Source organism: Strigops habroptila, chromosome 1 (genome assembly GCF_004027225.2).
Source record: "Strigops habroptila isolate Jane chromosome 1, bStrHab1.2.pri, whole genome shotgun sequence".
Classification (NCBI taxonomy): domain Eukaryota; kingdom Metazoa; phylum Chordata; class Aves; order Psittaciformes; family Psittacidae; genus Strigops; species Strigops habroptila.
The window spans coordinates 36,946,402-36,960,584 of NC_044277.2; the positions used below are offsets into that span (position 1 = coordinate 36,946,402).

At 38.6% G+C, this 14,183-nt stretch overlaps 1 protein-coding gene across 5 annotated transcripts in view; it reads right to left on the bottom strand.

The window, feature by feature from the left end:
* NKAIN3 (sodium/potassium transporting ATPase interacting 3) overlaps positions 1-14,183 on the bottom strand; it is a 353,092-nt gene that overhangs the window by 247,841 nt on the left and 91,068 nt on the right. The window lies entirely within an intron of this gene.

The following is a 14,183-nucleotide window of genomic DNA, read 5'->3' on the forward strand; positions in this document are numbered from 1 at the left end:
CATATAACTCATTAGAAGATGAGTCCTGATTCAAAGAGTTTACAGTGTAAAAAGCAAAGGCAGAGTAAAAAGCAAAACTCAGCTGCACAGAGCAGAAACTGAGCCTCCGCTGCGGCAAAGTAGGTGCAGGGCACCTCGGGCATAGCCAGGGCCGGCAGAAGGCTGGCCCTGCATCTTGAAGACAGCGGGGTTAATACTCAAGTGACCTTCCTCTCCTCCACTTTTGGCCAGACACTTGTAAAAACCATTCTCATGAAGGTGCAGGGAAACAGGTAGGAGAGATCAGGGACTGGGGGAAAGAATACCTCTTGCTACAGAAGGCTTGGATGTCCAAGGGGACAGAAACATGAAATTCATTCTTACTCTATCTACCTTCCCCACCTACTCAACATACCAAATGGATTGCAGTCAGGAAAAATATTTTCCACAGTTTAAGTAGCTGTTACGCTCTGTACATGCATGTTATCATTACTCCCATGGAGACCCTTTCTGCTGTATGTCACCTGCAGGCAGAATACACCAGCCAATGTAGCTGTGACCTCCAGTCACCCCTGCATTATACGGTCTCTAGCATCAATGGCCTTCCTCATGTTTATACACTTATACCCCAAATGTTTATCATGTTAAAATAAATCTGGTTTGATTTCAAATGCATACATTGCACCTTGAACAAATGCAGAACAGATATTTTTATTATATGGATATAGGATTGGGCATTATTCCAACCATCTCCTGGTTGAAAGAGATTCTTATGTATGAGAAATTTCTTTTTTTTCGCTCTAGCTTTTTGCTTGTCCTCAGGGATTTCGTCATTATTGGTTAGATTCAAAATTAAATCGTAACCTGACTAAATAAAATTTCCTTCCATATGACAGTTCTTTGGCGTCTGCTTCCTGTGTCACTTTATTATTGATTGTGTAAATTATATTAAAAACTTAACTTTCCTTTTTATGTAAAAAGAAAAATCAGGATACCAGACTACATCCAATTTACATCTATCATTCATAATGACAAAACAAAAATAAACCTGTCTTCACATAACAAATGAGCATGGCTTCACAGTTTTGATTATAAACACAACCTCATCTCTTGCATAAAAAAGGTCTAAAATGCACTCTCTCACTTCTCTAAGTTCTTCTGTAAGTCTACGTGTCACTATCTGGAAACTCTACTTAAAGGGAAGTTGGCTCCCAAGAAGAACCTTGTCCCAGCATAGCACAGGGTTAGACATCTTGACTGTACTGTCACCACAGTATCTGACTTTGCACATGGTTAGTAAAATAAAATATCAAATCCTTGAAGAAATAGTTTCCTTTGACACAGCTCTGTACTGTATCACTTTTTATCCTTGTCTATTGTTATGACTGAATACTGAAAACCCTTCCTTTGATATAAACATTGCAAGCAATGCATACCAAAGACTGGCAACATAGGAGATTTGAGGTCAAATATTCAATAATGTATTTGAAGCCAGCTGTTTGCAGGACAGCAAAGAAATGATTAACTAGTCTGGAAAAGCACGAACAAAATAAGAGAACTTAATGTTTTTAATTAAAATTCTGAAGTTAAAATTTAGGTGAAATTTCCCACATGATACTGTGGCACACAGCCTTACAAGCTCTCCCTCTTAGCATCTGAGCAGTGTGAAATCTTGTGCCTGTTCTGAGACGGGAGTTTTGGGGGAGTGAGGCTATAACACATCAGAAGATAATTTGGGTCTTCCCTGATTAAAGTCAGTTTTGGAGCAGAGCTGGGTTTTAGTCATGAGCCTGTCTACTGAAGAACATATCTGTAAAGTGTAGGCTGGTCTTTTTTGACCATTTTTTTGAGTTATGGATATGTTAAACAACCACAGACAGTGGATTTCTTCACCAAACCCGCCTGAAAGCCCCAACAGCAACTAAGGTACAGAGAGATGAATCTTATTATTTTTATGTGACATTGAAACCTGAAGAAACAACAAAATTAAGTCAGGGTTTAAAGAAAAATCTAAAGCAAAACATGAAGAAGGAAACAGAGAATAAAACTGCAAACAGAGGATCAGAAACCACTCCAGATAGTAAGCCATCCTGACTCTACAATGTGAGTCATACCTGAAAGTAGGAAATTACTATGCCTTTTGTACAGAAAAAGAACAGTCTATCCAGTTCTAAAACTCTCATGACCAGAAACATGATGTCAAAACAGAAGAAGTTCAGATATTTCTGTGCCTCCTTTTCAGTTTTAATAGATGCCATATCCCCATGTAACAGGAGAGAAAAAAAGGTCAGCTGAGCTAAGCTGTGTGAAGGAAACAGTGCCTAATGGAAGAAAAAGGAGAGAAGTGCTGAGGAGTGAGATGTATTGTAAAGGCAATGCCCTGGGAACAGAGAAGCCTACTTCTCTGTTTTTTCCCTGGGCCATTGTACGAATTATCCGCAAGTCACTGAATCGCTCTACACATCCGAGACAAGACCCTTCCTCCTCACAAACTGGAGAAAGGAGAGATTCACAGGCTGAGGCAAACCTGAATAGCTCCCACAGCATTTCTGTAACAAGGTTTCTTGTATCACCAGCAAATAGTCCCAGCAGAAATGACTTTTTACTGCTGGAGCTGAATTATTTATTTTGCAGATGCATGTAAAAGCCACCATTGGGGCTTGCTTAGCCCTTCGGTATAAACCAAAGCACACATATTGTGAAAAGGTAATCACTGCCCCAAGGAGATGACAATACACCTGCAATGTGGGGAGTAACAGATGGAGGCCTCCAAAAACCCGCGGGGCAGCACCAGCTGAATGTGAGGCAATTATAGTTAGTGTCACTGGCTGGGGTCACATCTCGCCACCCGTTAAACCTCTGCAGAGTGCTCCTCAGTCAAAAATCCACCTATTACTACTAAGTTATCCACAAACTCCACAGGAGATGTAACTCTCTCCTTTGCCTGGGGAGATTGGTATAAAACCCAGTCTACTTCACAGGAACATTTCAATTCCTCCAGGATTTGCTCTATTAAGTACCCAGTGCTTGCCTTCAGAAAGATTTTCAGGAAGAGATTTTTTTCAGAAAGAAGCCAGTCTGATGAAAATGAAACTCTCTGCAAAGCATGAATTCAGTTTTGTTAAGGGTTTTTTTCCCAGCTGTGTCCACAGCAGGATTAGAGACAAATTACCCCATGCAGCAATTATGATCAACATTAAAATTACTCCTCTTGAACATGAAAATCTGCCTCACACGGGCTACAAACTGTTCAACTAGTTTTCAAGGCCCAAGGGCATGCATTTGCAGTCAGGTTATTGGTTATTGTGGGTGGGATGACCTGTTCCACTAATGAATTATTCACTAGGGTAGGAATGTCAGCCTGATGCACCCACATGCCTGTTAAGTGTGATACCTCCTGGACCATGGTGCCTGTCTGACATGCTTTAAGAGTAAAATGAAAATCTTCCATCTGAAGACAGTGAGAAAGTGAGATCCTACTGTCTATGGGATGTTGGAGATCCATGTCCTGGTTTCTTGTTTTAGTCAATCTTTAATTACTGATACAAAAATAGATAACTCTTTGTGGTGGAAACTGAAGATGTTTTAAACATGCTCCTGGTTCAGTGGGTAGGTATTATTCAAGCCCCATGTCTCCACTACATGCTTTTGCAACTACATTGCTAGTTGCAAGGGGGAAGGACGTGCTCCTTTCCATAAAAGCTGCGATGAAGCATGTAAGGTAGAAGAAACAAAATAAAAAAAAACCCCAACAAACAACAAAAAAGAAAAAGAAAAAAAAGCTTGATGATTTCTTAGAGAATACTTAGCACTTTAAAAGTGTTTCTTTTTCCAACTCCAGGTTTTGTACTAACACGTGGTCTAATTTTCAGAAATGTTCAGCAGCATGATCTCTCACCCATATCAGTAAGAAGTGAACCTAAAATGAAGATGAGATCACTAGGCTTTAGGTTTTCTTCTAAATGTAGAAAAGTATAATGCTTGGCTTTGCTTTGCCTGACTGCTTGGATTGGGGGGAGGCAGGAGGTTCTGTTTGATTTTGTTGGGGTTTTACTAATAACATTAAGAATATTAAGTACTTGTAACCAGCTAAAAAAAACCTCATAGAAATGTAAAATTTTCATTTTTTAATCTTCTGAGCCCTGTTTGTGACCAGTGAAAGAGATATACACAAAAATGCTCCAGTGAATAAATAAAAGAACAACTATGTTTTCCCAAATGAAAAAAAGCTCACTCTTACCAAATGTTTAAGATCTTTTACACACCTTTCAGAATAAGAGTTTCCCACCCTGCTCCCTGTTTTTCTACACTCTGTAGATCTAATACAGAACAGAGGCAAGTATAAAATACTTGCTTATGAAGTATAAAATGCAAAGGCAATAAAATTAACAAAATCTTTCACTGCAACAGGAGAACAACTGGAGAATCAAGACTGCCTTTACCGTCTCAGATGGTGTTGAGCAGTTTGTTACTAGCCCAAATTTTTAGCATGAGGACAGTAACTTCTGAAAGCGTAGGGTCTTTTAACAATAGTATCTCCTTGAACTTTTTCCTCATTGGATACATTTAACCTCATAGTCTTGGTAATATTCCATTTATTTATTTATTTACAAATTCTTCTCTAAAACAAAATAGTTCAGTGTACCCTCTACGTGAAAATATTACAGATGCCTATACCATATTATTACACTTACATCTTACTTCTCACAATTTTCTTTGCACTTGCTAAGTGTGCTTTTGTATTTCTCATTAAATTAATGGTATTGTGTCTCTGGACATGATGACTAATTGTAATTCTTACATGTTCCAGCAGGGACATATTACTGGACAGGAAAATTAGTATTCACATATAAATGAGTGCCTCTTCATTTATGAAAGGTTCCCCATGCTTTCATGTTAACTTAGTCAATGTTCATTAATATTTTAATAAGTTCGAATGACTCTTCATCCATTCAAAAATTTATGAACATTGAGTGTGGTATTTGGAAACTCATTGAAGGGATTCTGTTGTTTCTATTTGTAAAAATATTCATGGATAATGTCCTGGATACAGTTACCATCTTCATCTCTCTCTAGGTAAAGATAGGATTTGAGAAAGCATGCTCCTATTGCAACATTTGCTGGCACAGATGAAAGTTAGGCTCCATCTTAGTCTACTATTGCAATGGTAGCATTTACAGGCATAAAGCAAAAGAGGATCTCGGCACCAAAATGTAGCTAGGTAATAGCTACAGACAAAAGGGAAGCATAAAAGCTGGAGAACAATGAGAATGATTCTAGGGACTTAAATGTGCTTTTCTTATAACTAATTATGTGCAGGCATATAATACAGATTTTTGTGGACTTGTGCGAAGACAGAAGATGAAGACAGAAGATTAAGTTAATCTAATATCAGTCTGGGCATGTTTCAAAACTCAAGGAAGAAAACAGCATTAGCAGTGGGATCAGTAGCAGGAAACCTACTGATAAAAATGACAGGCCTTACCAAACTTGGCACTGAAGGACCACGTCTCACCCATGCCATTTATTTGCTCTTGGCACTCCCATCCTCTTGCCTTTTAAGAAGCTGGAGAAGCCCGCCAGCTCTCCATTTCACCATCTCTTCATTCGAATAATCCCAGAAATAGTGTCTTAAAATTCTAAACAAAAAATTTAATCAAAACCAGTGATAGCTTTTCCATTAATTTGAGTAAGAACTGGTCAGGCCTTTTGACTGGGAGATGCTTGAGGCAAGAACTTGGCATTTCTTCATGTACTAATTGTATAATAATGAAAAGTAAATTAGATCAAATACAACTTAGAGAAAACCACTCTCCTGAATTATGATGGTTGAAACAAAGCCAGAGGAGCACTTTCAGGAGCCTGCTCGGCTGTTTAATGCTGATTTCGTTATGATGTTTAGACATGGTCTACTACTGAAATACTTGCTGTAGCTTGCTAGCTATGCTAGACCTCAAGTAGATGAGCTTGTGTGTAATAGTCAGAAAGACAATAGTGTGATGCACCAATCTGTGATTGAATATGGCTTAATTTGTAGAGGTTTGTGTAAACTGTTCCTTTACTTTGGACCAAAGAAAATTCAAACCTGGGATTTAAGTCTGAGATTTAGATTTTAGAGAAATTTCATCAAAACTCATCTTTTTGCACTTCTCTAACTGTATATGAATCTGCAGATTCTCAGTGATTTGGACATAAAATGCTTCGGTCCGTCTAACTAAATCATCAAGTACTAGAGTCTTTCCTCCCCAAAATTTCTGCCTACATACGACTCTGGAAATGCAGCAAACAGACGCAGGATTTACTAACCAAAGTTCAGTGTTACAATCTCATCATTTTAACAAAAGTAAATAAAGATTGTGCACAGAAAATACCCACTAAGCACTAACTTTAATATACATTACATGTTTTTCTGGTCTCAGGAAATTTAATTTTAAAAGCAAAACAAATTTTCTTTCCCATAAGTGATAAGGTGTTTTCTTTTATTTTTTTTTTAACTCACTAATGAAAACAGGCAATCCTGTATTTTGTTTCACAGTGCTTCCCTAAGGGCAAAGATAAACTTCACTCTTATCTGTTCTGTTGTTCCTAGAATGATTGTTCTGTTCATTATATTGTTTGATGTTGCCATCTCAGCTTTCAGTGCCTGATTTGTTCACTTAATTCTCTAAGTTATTGGGCTCTCCATTTCAAAAATAAGCTGATTTTCTCATTTAAAAACCAATGGCATCTTTGTGTATTATGGATTTACATTTCACTATTTTAATGGATCATGGAAACAATGACACAAAAGGTTAAATTATGAAAATGTATTTCACTTGCATAAAAAGGGAACAAGTGATAGTGCCATATAACTGAATATGGATCATTACTACACAAAGATCATAATCAAAAAGCGCCTGTAAGGCACCTGAGCCACAACCCTCATAAGTTCACAGAATGCTAAGAAACAAAATCTGAATATGTGGGTGGTGAGATAGAGTGTCCTGGCCACACATCACTCTGCTGGCGCGTATCCATCCAGCTGAACACTGAATTTACCTCCAAGGTGGGAGTGACAAAGAATATATCTATCTCACTCACTTCAGCTCTGCATATGGACCCTCGGCCATGGCCAAACAGGAGCTGCAACCACTCTACCTTTCACCCCAGTTCCTAGGCTGGTACCTTCCTTGTGTCCAGCTGACACCACAGGTCAAAAAAATGTGTATACTGAAATGCCGTATCTTTTTCTTCAGGATAGTCTGGGATGGCAGAAAGCAGCCCAAATCCTTTCCTTTTAACAAGCACTTGGCTCCAGACCATCCCCCTAGCTTTATCCAGGACACACAATAAGGAAGCTTCCAGTGCATTATGCGCTTTGTAGACCTTCCTAGAGGTTGGGTCTGTCAGATGTCCATAAAACCGCAGCACTTTTACATGCCCCAGATATTCTCTGACCATTTTTTTCCACACTATTACTAATCACGTTGCCAGTTTGTATTTCACACTTTGGTTTCTCAATACTAATCCACGCTGTAACTTTTTTCACCACAAAGCTCTTGCTCTGCAGGTTGACAATATATAGGTTATAATATAGCTTATGCTAGATATATATATCTTGCAAGATGTCACTCATCCACCTTTAGAATTAGCCATTCTGTAATTCCAGCAACCACAAAGTAGCGCTTTTCAGAAATAAAAGCAATTTTGTCTAGTTTGCAACATGCATGCTGCACAATTGCGTTTCCTTTAAGGGTGCTACTCCCAGCCACGAACTCTGCCCTCCAGAAAGGATCAGAGACATCACAAAAAATATGAAGTCTAAAACAAGTATGACAAGGCATCAAGTATCATGTTAATATGCACTGTCTGTCACAGATTAATTTTAATGCACAAGCCCTTGGGTCACATCAACATCACAGAGTTTTCTGGGTCACCAAATTAAAAGGCATGGTATCATCTTCTTTTGACACAGAAACAGTTCATTAAAAATATTTGTAGAGATATAGGAAAGTAATCTTGGTCAGACATATGCTTTGAAAATTCTTCTTCAAGTTCTGCTGGCTTGAGTAGTGACTCGTACAGAGACAAGGTCTTCTGGGAAGAAAAGTCAAACTTGAAAATTAAACTAGATGAAAGTTCTCAGCTGGACTTTGTTCTCAGAGAGGCAAAGTACAAAGTACACTCTTTGTGGATGCATAAGTTCCTGACATATAATGTACAGACAATAAATGCTCGGGTTTTTTGGTAGGTTTCTGAACCTCCTGTATCTCTGATATATTATGAGAACAATGTCTGTGATCTTTCAAGAATGATTAAATTTTCCCTCCAAACAGTGCTCTATTCCAAGTATCAATTTTGATGAAGAGCCTGTCAAGCCAAGACACAGTCAAAAAGCTGAAATAAATCTATCATCACACGGTGTTTGTCATTAAGAAAATCATTTGTACTTTCTTGAGTATTGCTTCTATTTGCTACTAAAGCTACACAAAAGTATTGGAGTTTCTTGTATTATCTAAGCAAATTACTTGTCAACTACAATCGGAAAGGTTATATTTGCAGAAAAAGTTAATTCACTCTTTTTTATTAAAGTTGTTTCAAACACTTTTTCTTGAATCTCTAAACCCAAGATAATTAGAGCTTTAAGCCACTGCTACTGTCAGTCTTCACAGTAATCACCAACAACAGTTAGTAGAAAATAAATGAGTTTCTAGTGTCAAGTTACCTGAATACATAAAATATTATGACTGATTAAAAAAAAAAAAGGGAGAAAACCCAATCAATATAACACAAGCAAATAACGATTTCAGATACAAGACTATGGAGATGATGAACACAGACAGACATCACATACCTTCTAAAATCTTTAACGTATCTGAAAGAATGCATCTGTACTTGCACATTCAGCTGTTGGATTCTTGCTCCTTATGTGGTAACAAGAAAAAAAAACACGTGGACTCCAGTACACACAGTGTGTGTGTCATGGTAAGAAACTCTTGGGTCAACCAGAGTTTGTACAGAAATTTGCTCTGAATGTGCTTGATACATCAAAAAGAACAAAGTGATGACAGAAAAAACGCAATGTTATTAAAATGTTTATTTAACTATGATGCAGTTCTGAGAACATGAGCCAGTTTACACCAAAGTCATGGCAGTTTTGCCTTTCAATTTTACTTCTCTACATTCTTTACTTTTTCCTGTTATGTCAGAGTCCTTAAAATGGAAAACTGGCTAAATGAATATACTAGCCCATAGATGCATTCACTGAATTTAAACTTTGGATATATTTAAGATGTGAAAAAAGACTGTAGGCACATCACAAATTAGAACTGGATACTCAAAATAGGAAAATTTAATTGCTTTCATCATCCATTCTTTGAGAGAGAGGTTGACACTGCATATGAAGGACATAGCTATTCCACAAAAGACATGAAGTTGGTGTAAGCTGTGTTGCCAATACTTTCAAACTCAAGAGACAGATGGCAAGAGAGACATTGTCTATTCTTCTTGGACCTGTTTCTGTTGCTAGTGTCTTTGCCAGCTCTATTCCTAAGGAGAATCCTGATACCACAAAACTTTGCACATGCACTTCATTTCATGTGAGCACTCCCAACAAAGTACTTCTCAAAGTCCTTGTTTGTTTTTTAACAAATATTACTTATGTTATGCTTATGATTAAGCTGCAGACACTCGTGGTGCTTTTGTTCAACTAGTTTCCTTGATCTTCCCATAGCTCATGCCTCTGCCACTAAATAGATAAGTCTACTACTGTAGACTAAGTAAGTTTAGCACTCACCTAGCTAGGACTCATTAATTTTGCTGACGATAAACTATGACGATATTTGTAACACATCTCCAAAACAGTGATATGCAGGAGATCAAGGGCTCAGGCATTTTCCTACATTCTTCACAGCTCTTCTCCAGCTAATGCTTGTCTTTCTGTCTCCCAAACAAGGAATCTGTTCTACGAGAGTCTGAAACAGCCCACACACCTTCAGAGAGAACACTACCACTACTTAGTATTTCTGAGCTTGTACGACACAACAGGTTTCTAAAGAATGGAATAGTCTCCTGCTTGTTGCGGGATACTATTGCAGTATATTACAGCCTCCACGCAATGCTACTGCATAACCTGCCACCTTAAATCAACTTTTTAAAGCCATAAAAATGAAAAACAAAAAATAAAATTATCTTCTAAACAATTTATTAACAAATCACTAGATTCAGATTTGAAAACAGAACTTTAAGAAGTTTTCTTGTTACAGAGATGCAAACAAGTATTGTCTAAAACCATCTATTTTTCAGTTTTCCTCCCAGAGCTTTCCTTTCTGTTCCACCCAGTTAAAAAGCTGCTGGGATCCTTGGGCAGCTGCATCCAATTCTCAGTCATGATCTTTATCACATGAACCACTTTCACTGAGTGAGGACCATCACCTCCTGGATTCATAAGCCTATACCCATTTCCCCCTAAGAATGTCACACTTTCCTGAAGACCACCCATGATTCGTGAATGTGATATTTAATTACAATATCAAGTTTTCATAATCCTCTCCCAAGACCATGAGTTGACCCCTAGCTCACTCTAGAAACAGAAATATCCCTTGGGCTTGGCTAGGCAGAGCCATCTCCTGGCTTGACCATAAACAGAACAGGCTAATGATTTTACCAGTGCTTAACTCAACTAATAAACAAAGCATTTACCTGACTGACTGGCAGGGCAGTGTTCAGACCTCAGCAGGCAGCTTTTACATACTGAGAATCATGCCCAAGAGCATACAAGTTAACAGGGAGAAACCTCTAAGTTGTTCATTACTAGCTGCAGAGAGACAATCTTAGCTATAGTAGCACCCACATTTCGAGGTAATAATGATCTTAAGATAAGTGGTGCACTGATAAAAGGCTTCTGCCACAACAGTGGAAGGAACAGAAATCTGTAGGAAAACAATTAGGAAATTAATCAAGCATCCGTAAAAACATCAATGAAAATATGCAAGTATGAACTTATGTTAGAAATTGGTTCTGCTAGTTAGTTATGCCACAGTATGTCTCTGAATTGATATAAATTCCTGCCTTGATCATCTTTTATACCTAGGAGCAGGGATAGTAAGTAAAGTTGTGAAAACTGTCTTCATAATGATATTTTCCTGAAGTATTTGAGGCCAGCATCTCTAAATCTGGTCTTCATAACCCAACGGAGATTTCCAACAAGGTTATGGCAGTAAAGATATAAATATTTTGAAGCTACGATGATTTGTCTTTGCTATTAATATGACAAATAGTGACACTGTCACAGACATTAAGATTAAGATACAAAAGAATTCTGCTTTCTTTTTACCTAAAGCCAGCTCAAGTCTTCTGAGATAACAGAAGCTTTGCCATGAAAGAAGATGCCTTACAACCTGGACAAGGACTGGGTCTCTCCTTTTAGGTAAATGGCTCTAAGAAAAGCAGAAGAGCAAGAAGCAGCAGGCAGTCACTGAAATAAAAAGGATAAGTGAAGCAACCTCTGTGAGGATTGATCCCCTACTTCAGCAAAAGATAACACCTCATTCATCCATTACTTGAAAGTAATGGTAGCACTAGCTGACAATCTGACTTTTCAGGGATCTTGATTAGATAAAGTGGTCTGTCTGCTTTTTTCCACCATAAGCAATATCCCTAATTTGCCTCTATTTAAAGCCAGACCTGTCCTTTATCATCTGATTTCCAGGATTGCACCACTGTCATATGGCAGAGGCTATGAACCCACCAGCCAGAAATGATGCTCTGCTCAACTGTAATTTGTGCAAATATGTGGGAACAGGATGAAGCTGTGTCATTAAACAGTCTATGTGGCACCATCCATTCATGCACTTTGCAATGAAGTAATAACCCTAATGTTACCCTGTGCACTGGAAATGCTACCAAATAAGTTGAGGGCAGATCACTACGAAGTGTCCAAAATACTTCATAAAGGTTTAAATGCTCCATCAAAGTGTATTTTATGTATCAGGGACATGCAGAGCAAGGCAAGGTTGAAAGGCAAGTAACAGAAAACCCCTGTCTCCACAGATGGAGACTCCACAACTTCTCTGCACAATGTGTAGTAGTATTTGACCACCTTTACAATAAAAAAAAAAAAAAAAAAAAGTTTTCTTGAGTTTAAATGGAATTTCCTATTTTTAAAATTTGTGCCCATTACATATTGACCTGTCAGTGGGCTCTACTGAGAAAAACTTTGCTCCCTCATTGTCATTCCTTTCAATCATGCATTTATTCACATTGATGAGAATCCCTCCTAAGCCTTCTCTTCTCCAGGCTGAACAGGCCCAGGTCTGTCAGCCTTTCCTCATGGGGCAGATGCTCCTCTCCCTGCATCGTCCTAGCAAAGCTAGGACTTGCTCCAGTAAATCCACATCTTTCTTTTACTGGGGAGCCCAGAGCCGGACACAACACTCAAGATGTGGCCTCACCAGTTCTGTGTAGAGGGGAAAGATCATCTCTCTCAACCTTCGGGCAATTTTCTTCCTCATGCAAACCAGAATACTGTTGGCCTTTTTCTGCTGCAAGAGACCATTTCAAGCTCATGGTCAGCTTATTGTCCACCAGGACCCCAACGTTCTTTGCAAAGCCACTTTCCAGCCAGTCAGCCCCCAGCATATATTAGTGCCAAGGATTATTCCTCCCTAGATACAGGACTTAGTATTTCCCTTGTTCAATTTCATCAGATTCCTCACTGCCCATTTCTCCAGCCTGTCAGGGTCCCTCTGAAGGGCAGGATATTCCGTCTCCTGCATCAGCCATTCCTTCCAGTTTTGCATCATCTGTGAACTTCCTGACGGCACACTATGTCCCAGAGTCCAGATCATTAATGAAGACGTTAAACAGCTTGGAACCGGTGCTGACCCCTGTCAATAGCACAGTCACACTAGTGACTTGCCTCCAACTGGATTTTGTGCCACTGATCACAAGTCTCTGGGCCCAGCCATTTAACCAATTTCCAGTGCAGGTCTGTTTATTTTTCCAACTTGTATTTCATCAGCTTGTCTATGAGAATATTACGGGAGCAAGTGTCAAAACCTTTACTCATGTCAAGGTAAACAACATCATCTGCTTTCCCCTGATCCACCAAGCCAGTCATCAAGTTGCAGAAGGCTATTAGGTTGGCTAAGCATTATTTCCCCTTTGTAAATCCATGCTGATTACTTCCAAATCACCTTCTTGAGGGGATTTGAAATGGTTTCCAGGAGGTTTTTCTAGGTGAGGCTATGAAACATTCACTAAAAATGTCTCTAGTCCTTGCCAGAACTGGATTGAGAAGAAAAGGTGAAACTACTGGTGTACAAACAGCTGTGCACACAGGTTTTTCACTTCACTTCCTTGCTTCTAGCAAAACACTTCTGGAAAGGCAGAAAGCATGATGTATTAGGTCATGACAAAAATGCTTTCAAATATTTAACATGCTTTACGATGGATTTAAGCAGCTATTTTTAGGTTCCCAAGTTTGACAGCTCTGGCTAAGATTTCTCACTTTTTCCACAAACATATGATTACAGCCTATTTTTTGGGTTTGTTTTTTTTTTTTTTCCCAGAGAACTTCCTCCCCAAAGCAGAAACCATTTCAAGTCTTTTAATTGATGATCTGAATCCTAATAGCGAATTGTGCTCTGCAAGTGCTCCACACAGGCTGCCAGACAGATTCTTGATTAAAAACATGGAGAAGGAAGGAATGTAGGAACGAAAAGAAAAAAAGAACTAAGAGTACTGCTGTCCCACACGCTTAGTTCTCTAAAAGTGAATAAATAGAGATTCAAAGCTGTTCAAGCTGTCATAGAGAAATTCCTTTCTTTTAAAAGCAACAAAAAAGCATTATTCTTCCTTTTAAATAGCTGGTCTGTTCGCTCTTCTGTCACCATGGAGACTACCACTGCTGTTGATGCTGCTGCTGATTTTCTCTAGCTGGTCAGCACAGGTTTGTATCGTCACCTAATATCAACCAGAGTCACCAGTAGAGAAGTTTACACTTATTCTCGATGAATGTCAGTCTAGTAAAAGAAATGTATTTAGTTTTGCTTTGTCGATTTCTATATTGCTGTTCATTTTGTACCATATACAAATTCCTATGAATTTACTTTCTTTATTCTCGCCCCAACATAAATTCCAGGGCTGACACAAGTGTAATTAAGGAACTGCTGCTCTCACTGCAAGTGGTCCCACCTGCTTTTATTCTTATCTTCCACTTATCA